This window comes from Spea bombifrons, chromosome 5, assembly GCF_027358695.1.
Source record: "Spea bombifrons isolate aSpeBom1 chromosome 5, aSpeBom1.2.pri, whole genome shotgun sequence".
Taxonomy (NCBI): domain Eukaryota; kingdom Metazoa; phylum Chordata; class Amphibia; order Anura; family Pelobatidae; genus Spea; species Spea bombifrons.
This window is the reverse complement of record NC_071091.1, coordinates 59457644-59472742: the sequence shown is the minus strand read 5'-3', so window position 1 is coordinate 59472742 and position 15099 is coordinate 59457644.

Sequence of the window (15099 nt, the reverse complement as noted above, 5' to 3'; positions counted from 1 at the left end):
TCCCTGAGCTGCGTGCTAGAAATCTGAATTACCTCAGAATTTTCAGGGAGAACACAAATGATCCTTAGTGACAATAAAGAAAAGTAGTACAATTGAGAGAACCATTAAAATAAGAGGAATAAAAAATCTGGGAACTAAATGTGTTGCCCGATGCTTACATTCCCTTTCAATCACTGTCACTTTCTCACAGACTCTCTAAATGGAAATGGTTGGCAGAGAAGCTAGGAAAACATTTAGAGAGCGTGACAGGGAGAGTCAAGAAGAATGAGAGTGTGAGTGAAAGGGCCCACAAACTGCGGACAAAAATGTTGAGGTTTTTGCTTAGGTTTTGTCCTCTTCATGGGAGGTCTCCTTGTGTTTACGTGGCTTTGTACGAATCGCAGAACTTTACAAAATTCTGTAAATTTGCAATTCATACGAACCCGAATGCACAAGTCTAGAACACAGTTCATATGTATTATAAACAATAAAATATTGTCTATTATTTATTTGTTTATTTATAGTACCAAGGTTGTGGAACAAAATAATAATCAGTTGGAAGATAAAACTCCTTCTCAAGTGTTTATTTAGTGATTTCCTTAGTCGTATGTCCTTACTTAGGCATCTCAAAGCCTGATCTCAAAGGGGTACTGACACTAAAACACATACTAACAGAACCACTCACACTAACACACACAGACACTTACACAACTAAACACACTAAGACACATGCACTCAGACACTGACACTAACACAACCCCTTATTATCTGTGACCTGCTTATACTTGTTCGTAAACATCTATATGTAACTTGCAATTTTTTTGCAAAATTTCTTTTTTGGCAGAGTAAACATTAAAATGCTTATTATTATTAGCCAAGCACACTTCTGATTGTGCTCGAAATACAGTATCCTGGAGTTCTTACCTTGATCACTAGATACAATATAAAGAGTGGCAGATAGTTGCCATGGTGAATTTCAGCTTTGAATAAGGAAAAACCTTGGGCCTATTTTAAGATTTTACAGTCGTTTATATATTATTTATACCACAATCACATTTTCAGTAAGGTTTGAAACTATTTTCTTTGCTATCTAGTTTGCTCTTTATATATGTATACCATCTACATTGGCCCTAATGTTTTCTATCTTTTAGATTCAACTTCGATTTCTAGAATTTACCCCAGCTGCCAAGGCCAGCCCAAGACATTGCACTGAATTGGTCCAAGAATTAAACGCTTCCCCCATTCCCACCAAAACCACACTCACATCCATTATATGACACCTGCACTAGCACACACGGATACTCAAATTAACACACTCATTGAGACACTCACACCAACACAGCCAGGCACTCAACACTAACACACAGCCAGACATTCACACATTATCATACCAAACACACGCAGGCACACACAACTTACCATAGGGAAGTCTTAGCCTGTCCTTAATGCAGCTTGCTGTGTGAGCTGTAATGCTACAACAGCGAGATCAAGCAACGTGACATGACCCCAACTCCTCCTTAATAATAATACTGGCAAACACATACACCAAAAAGAACATACCTTGGGGCAGCAAAATGCCACCTGGGTCCCATGGACCCCCCACAACCCATGGCTCTGCCATCTGCATACCTAGCCACAAGCTCTTCTATACAAAGATGTACAGTCACTGACCTAATTTAATTATGTTTTTAATCATTGGATAATGCCCTAACGACAGTATATTTTACCCAACTTGTTTGCTTCTTTAACATAGTGTACATTATGGGCATTTTAGTGATTTCTCTATTACACATACATTTGCATAATAGAAAAAGTATTTTTTTAAATTATTTATAAACTCTACAAATATCAGCTCACCACAAATGCGCAACTTTGTACTTCATAATGTTTAAGCTTATCTCACATTTCCCAGCCCCTGGAATATAAATAGTTATAAGAAGAAAAATGTAATACTTAACTAAGTTATGAAGGATGCATTGCCTGATGAAGATCAGGTGACTTTTCCATGTCACTGTTCCCATATAACACGAGTATTTATGAGACAACATATCTTTGTATACTTAAAGCCTTGTCAGTGTAGCCATTAATGGTGATGCTGGGCAGGGCTTAAATTGAAGGGTGCTATGATTGTGCTTTCTTTGTATGCCCAGTTCCAGCATGAATGAAATGTTGCATGTTGACAAGGGTCTTGTGGATGGTGTTGTGTGTAGGGAGGAGGGGGCTGCCAGAAGGTGATGTGTGTGTTGGGGAGATTTCAAGAGGGGCTGTTGGCTAGTGTTTTGTACTGGGAGGACAGGGGCTGCCAGATAGTTTTGTATTTGGGGGTAGGTATTTGGGGGTAGGTATAAGGGAGTTCTGGATAGTGTTGTATATGAGGAGAAGAGGACTTCTGGATAGTGTTGTGTGTAGGAGGTTGCCAAATAGGGTTGTGTGATGGAGGAAACTGTCAGACAATGTTGTGTAGCCTGTAAGGATCCACAGAGGGGGGTCTCATGTTGTGAGCAGGAGTCCAATATGCAAAGGAGTCGCAGTAAAATACATCCAGTACAAAAATAAGGGTAATAAGGAAAAGAATGCATAAAGACACAGAACAGTAACAGAACAATAACAAATCAGATGGATACAAATAATTATATGTAAAGTGCTATAACAAACACCAAATATGTTTATTGAGCACTTAAATATTGGAATTAATCTGAATATTAATGTGATTTTAACTATGTGTTAATTTATCTGTATAAGAGAACAAAACAATCTATACTGAATAATGTCTTTGGTTACTTTACAACTTGAGATAGGATCCAACTAAATAATGCACAATATTGTCAATAATATTATGTAATTGAACCCTCTTCTGCAATCAGTAACAAGTAAGCAAAGTTATAGAATTTATAGCATGCCACTGCCCAGTACAGACCAGCATACAAATAATCATTTAACCCCCGAGGGCCGGTCAGAGGAGCTCAGCCAACTCATCACATGAGGTGATACTAAACCACTCCAATGCAAGAGTACAGGTTCCTGATCAGTAACTGCTTTGCGATCATTCTGGTCCGGTTCTTGTTGTGGAGGGACGATAATTAATAGTACCCATTGTAGAACGATAGTCAAATAAGAGCAAGATCAGGTCAAGGATTACTCAGAAGAAGGAAGCGTTTTAGAAAAGTTTTCTTTTAAGTTGTTATTTTAACAGTCTGTTATGGTGCATTGGCCAAATGCCAGTGAAAATTACAAAAATATGTGGATATTCCAAAGAGTTATGCGATTGACTGACCCTCGTATTCCTTATTCTCTTTTTTTTATAGAACATAATTTCAATTAAAAGGGAAAGAGAAAAACATTTTTAATTCAGCGTATTTACGTGTATATAGCTGGCTTTATATGTCATAGTAGCAGAGATATTTCAGTCCTTGTATTGCTAAGCTGGTATGCGTGGACACAAAGGTATAATACTAATATATGCATAAATACGTACAGAACTGCAGCCATTTAGGATGCACAACCACATGCTATCATAAAGAGAAATCCCCACACATCTACTTACACAGAATATACTCTGACTTCCGTATACAGCACATGGACCCAAGTTCCTACCTGCAGAGTATCTCTGCTTCTGTTATTGCAGGCTGCTGGCTGGGGGATACTGACACAGTCATTCTGAACCTTACAAACAGAGAACAATGCAGCTTCCAGTCTTACTGACTGTAACATATGGCACCACTGATTATACTTCAACAATACAGTCTGTCTGTGAGTCTTCAAACAACACTGATGGAGGAGAAGGACTACAAGCACCAGGTTGGCCGCCACAGGTACAGTACAGGCAAATATACAAATGCTACAACAACAAAGAGTAGGAACACCTTGCCACCAGGGGCCTTTTTGACCAATTGTTAATCCGCTCCTGAACACTCTCTGCACAGTTGGATGCTAGTCCAAGCAGAGGAGAAGGTCTGCTGTCCATTGAGGTCTGGTGAAATGTAGACGTGAGGAGTTCTACCTCTCTGCTCCTGATCTTGCTATTTCTGCTCAAGTACACACCTTTGCTGTAGCTAGTGTATCTATATATATATAAGAAAAGAACTGAAAAGGTAAAGAAAATAATACTATAATGTATTTGTGATACCATGTCCTACTTGATGAAGCACCATGGACAGCACCATAGAGGTGCAGCGTCAGCCTCAGTAGGGAGTGCACATCTATTCAATGCAAGTTTTTCCTGTCAGGAACTAAGGCAGTCCCACTTAGATAGACGTTTATAAACAAGACTGGTAATGTACAAAAATCCTTGTTTATTTAGGATTGGTCTACTGAAGAGCCATTCATCCACCAGTAAGATGAATGTCCTGTTTCTCACGTTCTAATTTTTAATTATGAGTATGCCTGCCACGGTGGAATGCCCAGGCAATAGAAACTTTTAGGTAAATATTCTACTAAAGGTTCTGTTCCCTGAAGATAAACCATTAATTGCACTTCCTAGTGTGTTAAGATAAACCTTAAAAGCTCAACTCTGAAAGTATAAATGGCAAAAAGCCAACACAGAAGAAGAATTTAAGAAGCTTTTTCAGTTTTTATGGCAACAACTTATCAGTGGCTGCTTTGTCTTCCATCAAAATTTATTAGTGAGACAAAATTTTATATGATTAAATAATCTCTTCTGTGAACAGTGGCAGCACTCAGCAGTAATGGAATTATGTTTCTACTGCTTCTTTTAGTTTAAACCAGCAGAACGGAACAGCACAAAATTAAGAAGATCTCAATTCCAGGAGGCCAAGAATGACTTATGCGAGACATTATAACCATAAAAAGTTAATTTACATAGCTATTTTATATAACTACTTCTCTTGAGACTTCAAGTGCTATTCCCTTGTTTAAAAGATGGTTATAACTTTGATGTTCTACTTCCTCCAGGATCTCCAGCATAAGTGATATAAGTTAATACAGTGAGGGAATTGGTTATTCCAAATCTATGACAAGACCAAGGACCGATTAAGGTTTGAGTCTTTAAATCTGGAAAAACAGGCCAAATAAGGAAGGAATGGGCAGGCTAGATGCACCGTAATATTGCTCCTCCTAATACACACAGTTGTGATCAAAAGTTTGCACACCCTTGGAGAATTGATAATATATGTACCATTTTTAAATAATTGTCTGTGTGTAAATTTCAAAAGTGGGAAATTACCCTCTAATTGACATTTTAACCTATGTGTGTCACCTATGTCTGTAACAAGGCCAAGCATTCAATGGTATGTCAACTTTGTGCTAATAAATGGACTCATAAAACCAGTAGCCTCAAATAAAAGATATTTTCAAAATCAATGCCAACATTTCACAATATCTCCCAGGGTATGCAAACTTTTGAGCACAACAGTATTCACACACAGTACGTCTTTAAACCTCTGTCAGATATGTAGAACTGTTACTCATAACGTGAATAATGATAATAACGACCATTAATATTTTCCAAAACAAATATACAGGTCATCAAGTGGTGTTAGAAAGCTAATGTTATTCTCATTGTGTATGATACAGCTCTCGCAAAGGCAATAATGATCAGTAATATTTCTCTGTTTCAGCAATTTTCAAATCCATTCTTCCGAAAAGCCAGCCTGTCATAAATATAAAATATATCGCCTTCAAAGACTGTAACATTTTCAGTAATTTAACAAAGTCTTTGGAATGAGATATTTTACAGTTCAGCAAATAAAACAAAAAATATTATAGCTGATTTCTCATTTAATATTTATTGCTTCCAGCAGTAGGATACAATAGGACAAGAATATATGTTTTTTTGTTGTTTTCAATCCAGCTAGCAACTTGCCTTTTTATATATGAAATAAACAGGCAGCAACCTTGAGCTGCCAAACAATGGATAATAGCTGCAAGGTTTAGCGGGTTAATCCGTTGGTAGGTAAAAGTTTAAGACCCAAGTTTTCAATTGTTATTGTTTTGGAAATTGGTCTTTAAGTTTAAAATTTTGGACACAAGTTTCCAATTCTTAGTGTTCTGAAATTAGACTTTGAAAGGTGATATATAAGCCATCCTCTGCTAATTGTAACGCTTTAATACAGACTGCACAACAACTCATCTAAGCTGCTGAACGCAAACATGAAGCTGCCCGAGCAGATCCCCTTGATACAAACTGACAAATACATCTTTAGATACTTATTTAAACCCCTATGCATTATCAATACATGTATGTGTCAGAGATTCATAATAATAAATATTATTAAACATAAATGAACAACGACAAAAGTGGGGCATTAACACACAAAAGATTAAATATCTTAATTTCTTATGCCTAGTGGTGCCTAGTGCTGGAAATGCAGAATGTAAAGCTAATATTCACATTTAGTAGTTTAAGTAGTCCTGGGTAGTCTGGTTTTAAAGTTTTCCTTTTTTAATGAAACAGATGCCAGCATTCCAAGGGATAAAACCATTTTTTACTATGTTAACATCTTTATCATTATTCATATTATGAACCAGTGAATTTTTTTAAATGGTGCAAAATGCTCTGCTTTGAGGTTTGTTAAAATAGTCAGTCGTGTATTAAAATGGTTAGTTCAATTGATAATTGTTAACTTTTCTTACAACACTCTCAGAAAGATATGTAGGATACTGTGTGATCCATATCAAGGGTCTATTTAATACAGTAAAAATATTGAAAATCTAGCCCTTGGGGGAACAGAATTAATGTAATAATTTCTAATCAAGTAAGAGAATTAATTATTAGCATAGTTTGCAGACCTTGTAGACCAAACTAGTGTTGTTGCACCCAGACAGATTAAGTCAATTTGAATGTTTGTTTCTCTTACAAACTGTTTTAATTCATGATAAAAATACAGGAACTTTTGAAGAATTTTTTTTTATTTGCAATGGCAACAAATGGTTTCAACCTATCAATGATCCTCCCTTCTTTCACATGACAAATGGCTAGGACTTAATACACAGTAAATGAGTCATATTTTTCCAATATTTTTGAAACTACAATTATATATATACCTGTTTTAAATTTTTTTCCCCTTTTTTTATTTTATTTCATAATACTGTTTATCTGAAATCCAGATTTTAATGTGCCTCATTTGTAAAATCAGTAATTACACAAGTATTTTTTTTAATGATAAATTATAATTTCACTGATAAGTGAGGTTTATATTTGAGGAAGGGATAGCATGGGTTTTATTTATTTTCATGAATTAAATATATACCAGCACTGACAGGGTTACACTTTGAAACATAATTTACTGCGTTTAAATCAGTAGTTGTCTAATAACGTTTTTTTTTAAAAAAAAATCTTTGTTTTGTTAACTTCTCATTTGTTGTCAAGTAAAATGTATGAGAAATACACATCCAGCATCATCTGTCCTAAAACAAAGATTCAGAAAATAATGAAACTTTTAAAAATAGGAATATCTAATCCTTTCAGCTGGTCTAAAAGCATCTTGATACATTCCTGGGCTTTCTGACTAGAAAAGTATAATGGCTCCTTTAAAAAAAACCAATCAAGGTTATTTAATTGAACTACGTGCCGCAAATGTATCCATTTAAAAAATTGTCTTGGAAGAAGTCCATGTAGGTTTTCTTGAAAATGACAGGGTAAGGTGCATCCAATTAATAATTTGGATAATTGTTCCCCTCCATCCAAAATTTGGTTGTAGCCATATACTGGCATTGTATGTGAGATCCTTTCAAGGATTGGAATTTATGTGAGGAACTTATCTCTATTAATATAATTTGGTCCTAGGTAATAATTAGTCGCTTTTGTTGGAACTGTGTATAATAACTGACATTTTTATTTTTTTTATATGTTTTCATATTCCATTCACTATTATACATGTTTTTTATATATAGTATTACATAGTATTTATCTTTATTTTACACATTTTAATCTTGTTTTTCCTCATAGTTAAAATTCGGTGTTATAGACAAATGAATTTTTGTGTATGCTGAGAAGAGATATGTAGGTCAGTATCTTGGAGGCCAACATGAAGAGATGAAGGTAAGAATGAAGCGAGGAAGGCAGGGTCATGGAAGCTTAATGTGAAAGTGTGAAGGTTAATTAAATTGAGAGGATAAGTACGTTTGTGGACAGATCATAGTAGATCCAGGTTGTAAACAGGATGTAGAAGAAATATGGAGGCTTGGGATTTCCTATGTTTCTCCGCAAATCTCGTTTTTTTAGAGTGGGTTACAAGAGGAAAACACAGACTGTACAAATCTTCCCGGGAAGCCCCACATTGGTCTCCCATTTCTCCATAAATCTCGGAGTCTGGGGTGAAATTCCCATTATGATTATATGTCAGTGAAATTCCCTTTCAAGGCAGGGACTCCTGGTAGCAGAGCTCCTCAAACCATGCATGTGAGCAGGGACTTTTCTGTGTTTGACAAGGCATAATAAATATTTTTCTTTTGGTATGACATAATGGACCATGATTTTCAAGTTATTGGCATTACTGTTCTAGCACTGATAAAAACATATTACTTTACCCATTTTCTAAATATGTAAGACTAGAGTGCGGTGTTTTATAATTTATAGTTAAAAAAGAATGCTTGGTAAGTAATCATTAGTGATTAAATTTTATTTATTATTTTGGCTGGACATTATGGGAATTGAAGTGGCTGATTAGGGAAAGCAAGCCTTATGGAACTGAATTAGGCTTTGCACACCCTTCCCCTGTGAATTAATTCAGTCTGATGATGTATTACCTGTGTACACAGAAAGATAACATTATGATTATAGGAACTTTCTAGTGAATGAAGAAATCAGAGTAAATTTCCAATATTCTGGCTGGATTTTTAAAGCATTTTTATAAGCATAAGCATTTGTTTTCTGGTATATGTAACAAAAAACTAATGCTTTTATACTTCCATTGGGCACCACTCACTAAATCATTCCCTTGTGCAATTTTCTTCTGCAAAGGATGCCCATATGCTGACAGGGAGACTCGGCTATAATGACAGTAACAGTGCCCAATTCCTTAGTTATCAATAGATGATACCGTTGCAGTTAGGATAGCGAAGTCATAATATTTCTGCATAAAGAAAGTCTCTGAAGTATGCCAGTGCCCTTAGTCCAAGATATTTCATAGATTAATTGGCGTTTGATATTATTGCTGTTATGACTGTATTTTATCTATTCCTTTCATTCCCTTTTTTATCATTCCCTTTATCTATTCCTGTAGGAATGCTTTATGCTCATTCCATGCATTTTAAATGCCAAGATATTAACAATGCATGGTTATGTCCTATGTAGCGTTTTTTAATTACTTGCTTAAGAGACTCTTGTCTCTTCTGAAATAATCATTAACTATGATAAGCAATGACACAAAAAAATTAGTTGTGAGGGTAACATTTATACACATGGTTATTATTGCAAGTAGTATATGTGCGCGCATGTGTGCACGCATTGTTGCATATTTCTTTTTTCTTTATTTTTATTTTTTTCACAGTACAGAGTGTATCAGATATTGTTCTATTATTTTTACAATTTGATGAAGAGCAAGTTGTCTCTAAGCAACAGCAATAACATAGCCAGGTAATACAACAGGCCATAGTTGCAGGCTTATATTCTGCTGTGTTGGAAAATGTTTTCCAAAAAAAATCATAAGAAAATACCTCATGGTCCAGTGCTCTCAAAATCTTTGTTATGTGGTTGTTTCATTGTTGGCAACTATGACCATGTGATGGATGAGGGATCATTCAAGCATAAGCCAAATTCCCTTAATGACCTTTTTGACATGACTTGGAATACGGCAAGCTGTTTATTAGACAGAGGTAGAAGAAGAGTATAATAACAGTTTGTGTTTTTTTTTCTGGTATGAATGGGATGAGTTGACGGCCACCTGGTTTAGCCTGACCAAATGCACAAAATAAGTGATTGCTTGTGATAGCAAGGTGCAGAGGGGGCTGTGTTAAATCAGCCAAGCATTACATAAGGGATCTTCGGTTTTAGTGAAGGCAATTAGAGAGCAAGTACCATAACTGCAGATCAGTTAGGACATTTGGACAAGCTTTAGTGGCCAGTTTTCCTGAGAATTTTTCCTTTTAACCAGTGTAGTTTTTTCTAGTCATTCACTTCCATTCAAGGGAGTGATATATACAAGTGAGAGTAGTTACACAGTGTCCACTCAGCACAGATTGGTGGGGAAACTTACTGAGGGGCTCAATTCATTGATATACAGTTGTATCCTTGTGATTTATAGCAACTCAGTTTGCAGTTTTAACTGTGATATGTTTATAACTAGCTCTAGCGTTCTTCACTTATCATGTTCTACTGCATTCAGTTTATGATTTTAATGAGAATGATTACAATTTATAGTTCTGTAACTCTCTAGATTCGAGCAAGCCTAAAACACAGTATCATGGGGGGGGGGGGTCTGTGCAACAAGATTCATCCTGTGCTTAACCACAGTTGGCTAAAGACAGTCCATCCTTCACCAGAAAAGTTTTTTCTTCCTGCTGCAATAGTGTCCTCTCCTTTGGCGGACCCTTACTCCCTTATATTGGCTGACAGTACAACGGAGCCCCTCATGGAACCTGCAAGAGTTGCTGAGGCAAATCTATTTGACTCCTTGTCCCTTGAGGGTTGGTTCCTTTACATTTGCCTTACATTTGCTTTTGAAGATGGGATCTGACTGATATGATGATGGCTATTTTTCCTCTATAATGACACAATGAAGTTAAAATTTGAGACTCTTGATAGGGCAAACTATTACACAAACTATTGTAGAAAAGTATAGTTCAAATGATACCATTTATTGGCTAACTGAGAGTTTGATTGCAAGCTTTCGAGACCAAGTTGTTAGGTCTCTTCCCCAGGCATTAATGAATCTGATCCTGAGGAAGAGACCTAACAACTTGGTCTCGAAAGCTTGCAATTAAACTCTCAGTTAGCCAATAAATGGTATCATTTTAACTATACTTTTCTCCTGTTTTCTCAACGGCTAACACGGTACAAAACCTTTTTAACAAACTATTGTACACATTTTCTTTTTTATGAAGCTGTCAAGTTTAAGTGGTGCTTGTCTCATATGAACTTTGTTGCTCATTTATGATGTAAAATGCATAACAGTGACAAGGCATATGAATGCTGAAGTGTACATCTCAGGTTGTTGGCTCCCTAGTTCAAAGGAAATTTGCTTGTAATTTGGTTCATCGCCTTCCTTGTGCGTGGGTCTGGCTCTGCAATAGCGTGCAAGCTTAGAGCTGACACTCTCCCGTGCACAGATGCATCGTAGAGCAACGTAAGCGTAAATGAAATATGTGGCATCTAAGGTTTGCTACAGATTATTCTGAATCCTATGGCATCCAGAGACCTTTAAAAGCTGACCCGTCTCTTCTTTTACAATTCAATCTTGCAAAAGAGCTGTTGTAGCTAAAATTGGCGCTGCTGGTTTTATTCGTCACATATATTGCTGTCAATTAAAATGGAAGTTGATGTTTTTCTTAAAATGTTATTACTGACTGAGATACCTTTAAGTTATTATTATTGGTAAAAGAGGAGCACTTATACCAACAAATGGGCTGCTGATGCTGATTGCTCCATTTTTATATGTTTTGTTTACACCGCAACTGATTTTAATACATGACATGTATTGAATTGTTCTTATACAGTATACGTATCTAGTTATACAGTTCTTTAAACTTAGCATGCAGACGTTAGGACATAATGTAGCATGCACAATCTAGGACGTTGTTGGGAAAAGTCTTCATTCCACCACAGCAAAAAAAAAGAAAGTAGCATACATTTATCATTCAATTAAATATATAAGTAGACAAATACGTTTGTGAGGAATACAACTGACTAAAACAACTGCCGAAGTATAAGTTTTCAGAGCACTACAAAAAAGTTACGATGCCCGGACTCGTACACACAAATTGTGTGTTTGCTTCAACTTATAGGTTTTACATAATGGTTAATCACATTGAACTTAAAATGAAGGATTTGGGAAAGTGACAGATCGTCTTTAACTTGTCAAAGCATGACAGGAGGTAATGAAATGGTAAATAGAACATGCTGTATTAAAAGTAAAACATTATGGTTTTTATAGACATTAAAAATTATAGAAACGGACCCTGAAGGCCTAAAGGTCATTTGAGGATATCTCACAGATCAACAAACACAAGCTTTTCCAGTCTTTGAGAGCAAGCAAAATAAAGCTATAATTCTTGCTTTTAAAGAGATGAATAACCTTAGTCCTAGTTGTAACGGGAAATGAAGATGTGTTACGCAGTGGGGCAAACAAGGACAACTTTACTTTGTCACATTTGAGAAATATTAGTTTGTTTTATTGAAAAAACACTGACTTTAGTCTATGGTAAGGATGCCATAGATTACATTTACGTAAAGGTGCTACCATAAAATTGTAGGGTCATTTATATTGTGGAAACTGAAAAATGGATGAAAACCGAACCCCAATAGGTTATGTCAGTGTGTGTATCTGGCTAATAGATTACAGGGGATATGAAATATTCATGAGTTACTTCAAATAAAAAGGAGAAATAGAGATATGGCGAAAAAATAAGCTAAATCAAAATATAGCAACCCAACTTACATTTACACCATATGGCATTTTAGATTCAATTAAGATACAAATGGCAACATAAGCCATACATGAATACTGAGAGAAAATGATCTCAGTAAATGGTGTGATTGACTGATTGTGTATAAAAAATGATGTGTTTTCTTTAAAGGTTGGACATTCTATGCTGCTCTAGTCATATTAATTTAATGTGTACTGTTTTACAGGACCCAAGACCAAATTGGTAGCCCAGACATGGACCCCCAGTCAACTGGATCTCGTTGACAGAGCATTCATTTATGATCGTCACAGAATACATCAGGATTGTTGGTTTTCTTGTGCCTGGGAAACCTACCCTACCTTTTCCTCTAAACTGCCCAAACAAGCACAAATCTGACACTGTCCCATGTGAGGAATTATCAAAGAGCAAGCTATTAAACACTGTGCATTCTTGGTCCAGCTAATTGCGTAGCTACATGCATGTGCATTCCCCCATGATATGGGAATATATATTATGTCAAGGGGCTGTAAATCTGTAAAGGGCTACAATGACAGTGAGGGCATTTATAGGTACAATTAAAACTGGGCATGTGTTCCCCTTAAAAAAATATAGGGCAGGTGTTGCCACTGCAGAAAAAGCTGGGTTGTTACGGCAAGGACAGCAAGATCATGCCCCCGGCATGCGTTACATCTTGACAAAATTGGCCACTCAAGCTCCCTATGAGAAAAAGCCAAAGGAACAATAGCAGAAAAGCTTTACAAATAATAAAGTTGCAGAACAGCAAGGGATCCGGCTTTAAATATCCTGGTTCTGCACCAACCATAGACGGATCTTCTATATCCATACTGTGCTTAGGGAGGGGCAGAGAAGTGACGCTGGCAAAGATGTAAATGCAAACAACATTACTTAATAAAAAAAAAAGAACTCTAATAAACATGGTTTGTGATTTGTAAATTTTATTTGAAACCGTACTTTACAGAGCATATTTTGCTAAAAACAATTTGTCAGTACTGAAGGAGAGCTATTTCCCATGTACCTTATTGTACTTTGATAACAGTAGTATTATATCTTCTGTAAAAAAAAATTAAAGTACAGTTGTCTTTAGGGCTATTACAGAAAGCTTCCAGAAACATCTATCAAATTATGTTGTGGTTGCTCTGTATAAAGACAGTACACCACATTATTGGATCTATGGGTGGCCCATGGGGATACAAATCTAGAAGAGTATAGGGAGTGGCATATATCTGCCCTGTTCAATATTTTCTCTACCTGTTTATGTGATCTGTTCACATTTTATTTTCTATTTCCCACCTATTAATCACCCATTCCCAGTTGCATGGCCAGTAGTTTCTTCTCTCCCTCTCCCTTTCTTCCTGATTTTTTCTCGCTTTACCTTCCTCTCCCCCTCTTTGTGTCTTTCTTTTCCCTCTTTTTAGCCTCTCTTCCCTCTCTCAACCCTCTTTCTTTTTTCACTCCTTCTCTGTTTGTATCCTTTTCATTTTCTTTATTTTGTATCCCCTTTCTTAAATATATGGTAATTAAGAATTATAATTTACTTTAATGATAATAGTCTATTTAATAAATATTAATTTAATAGTAATAAGTAATAAATATTTTTTTTTTCTATCTACATTTCTCTGGCTTCCCTTCTTCATCCCTTTCCCCTCTTCTTTTTTATTTCATTACAGCCTAACGAACGTGTGTGTGTTAGGATTAATCCCTTCGCACTTTGTACATTCCCACATACAGAGTGAGGTAGGAGGAGGAAGAGCAAAGAGAAGGAGAAGGTGGGGAAAATCATCATGAAGCTTAACAGAACTGTGGGCAGTGGCGGGAAGCGGCCGGAAGCAATGCAGACTTTGATTGGTTCTTACTTTAAGCGGCCCAGCATGACTGACAAGTCCCATGTTGACAAACTATTATACAGTGGGGCAAAAAAGTATTTAGTCAGCCACCAATTGTGCAAGTTCTCCCGCTTAAAAAGATGAGAGAGGCCTGTAATTTTCACCGTAGGTACACTTATGGTGTAATGTCTATAACAACAGGGAAAGGCTGGCAAGGAGTGCAGGGGACAATTTATGATTAAGATGTTGGGCTTTTAAGGTAGGTGTAAAAAGCCACCAGCAATCAAAGTCAACATAATTGTAGGTCCAGGGACATCATATAAATAATATTCATATCACATTTTGTTTCAAGCAGCAATTTTGTTCAGTGTTATAACATCTTCCAGCTATCCACAGGTGCTGAAGATAGTCTACAGAATAGTAAACACAATATGACATGTACTGATCCATAGGTGGCCGCAGCCTTTGACAAAAACCCCACTGTTACTGAGGTTATATAATGCCAGTGCACAGTACACTGTCATCTCACACTGAGCACTGTTTGCTTTGCAGGGACTAAACTGTGATTCTACTCATCAGTAGAGCATTGCTTATTATCAGTTATTACAGTAATGACTGTAATCAGACTCCAGGGTGCCTCACACGCCCATTAAACACAAAATGTTAATCACACTCATAACTGTATCACTCATATATCTGCTTCAGCTAATCGATGAAACACCAGGAAAACGTTTACAACACTGGACCACATCAG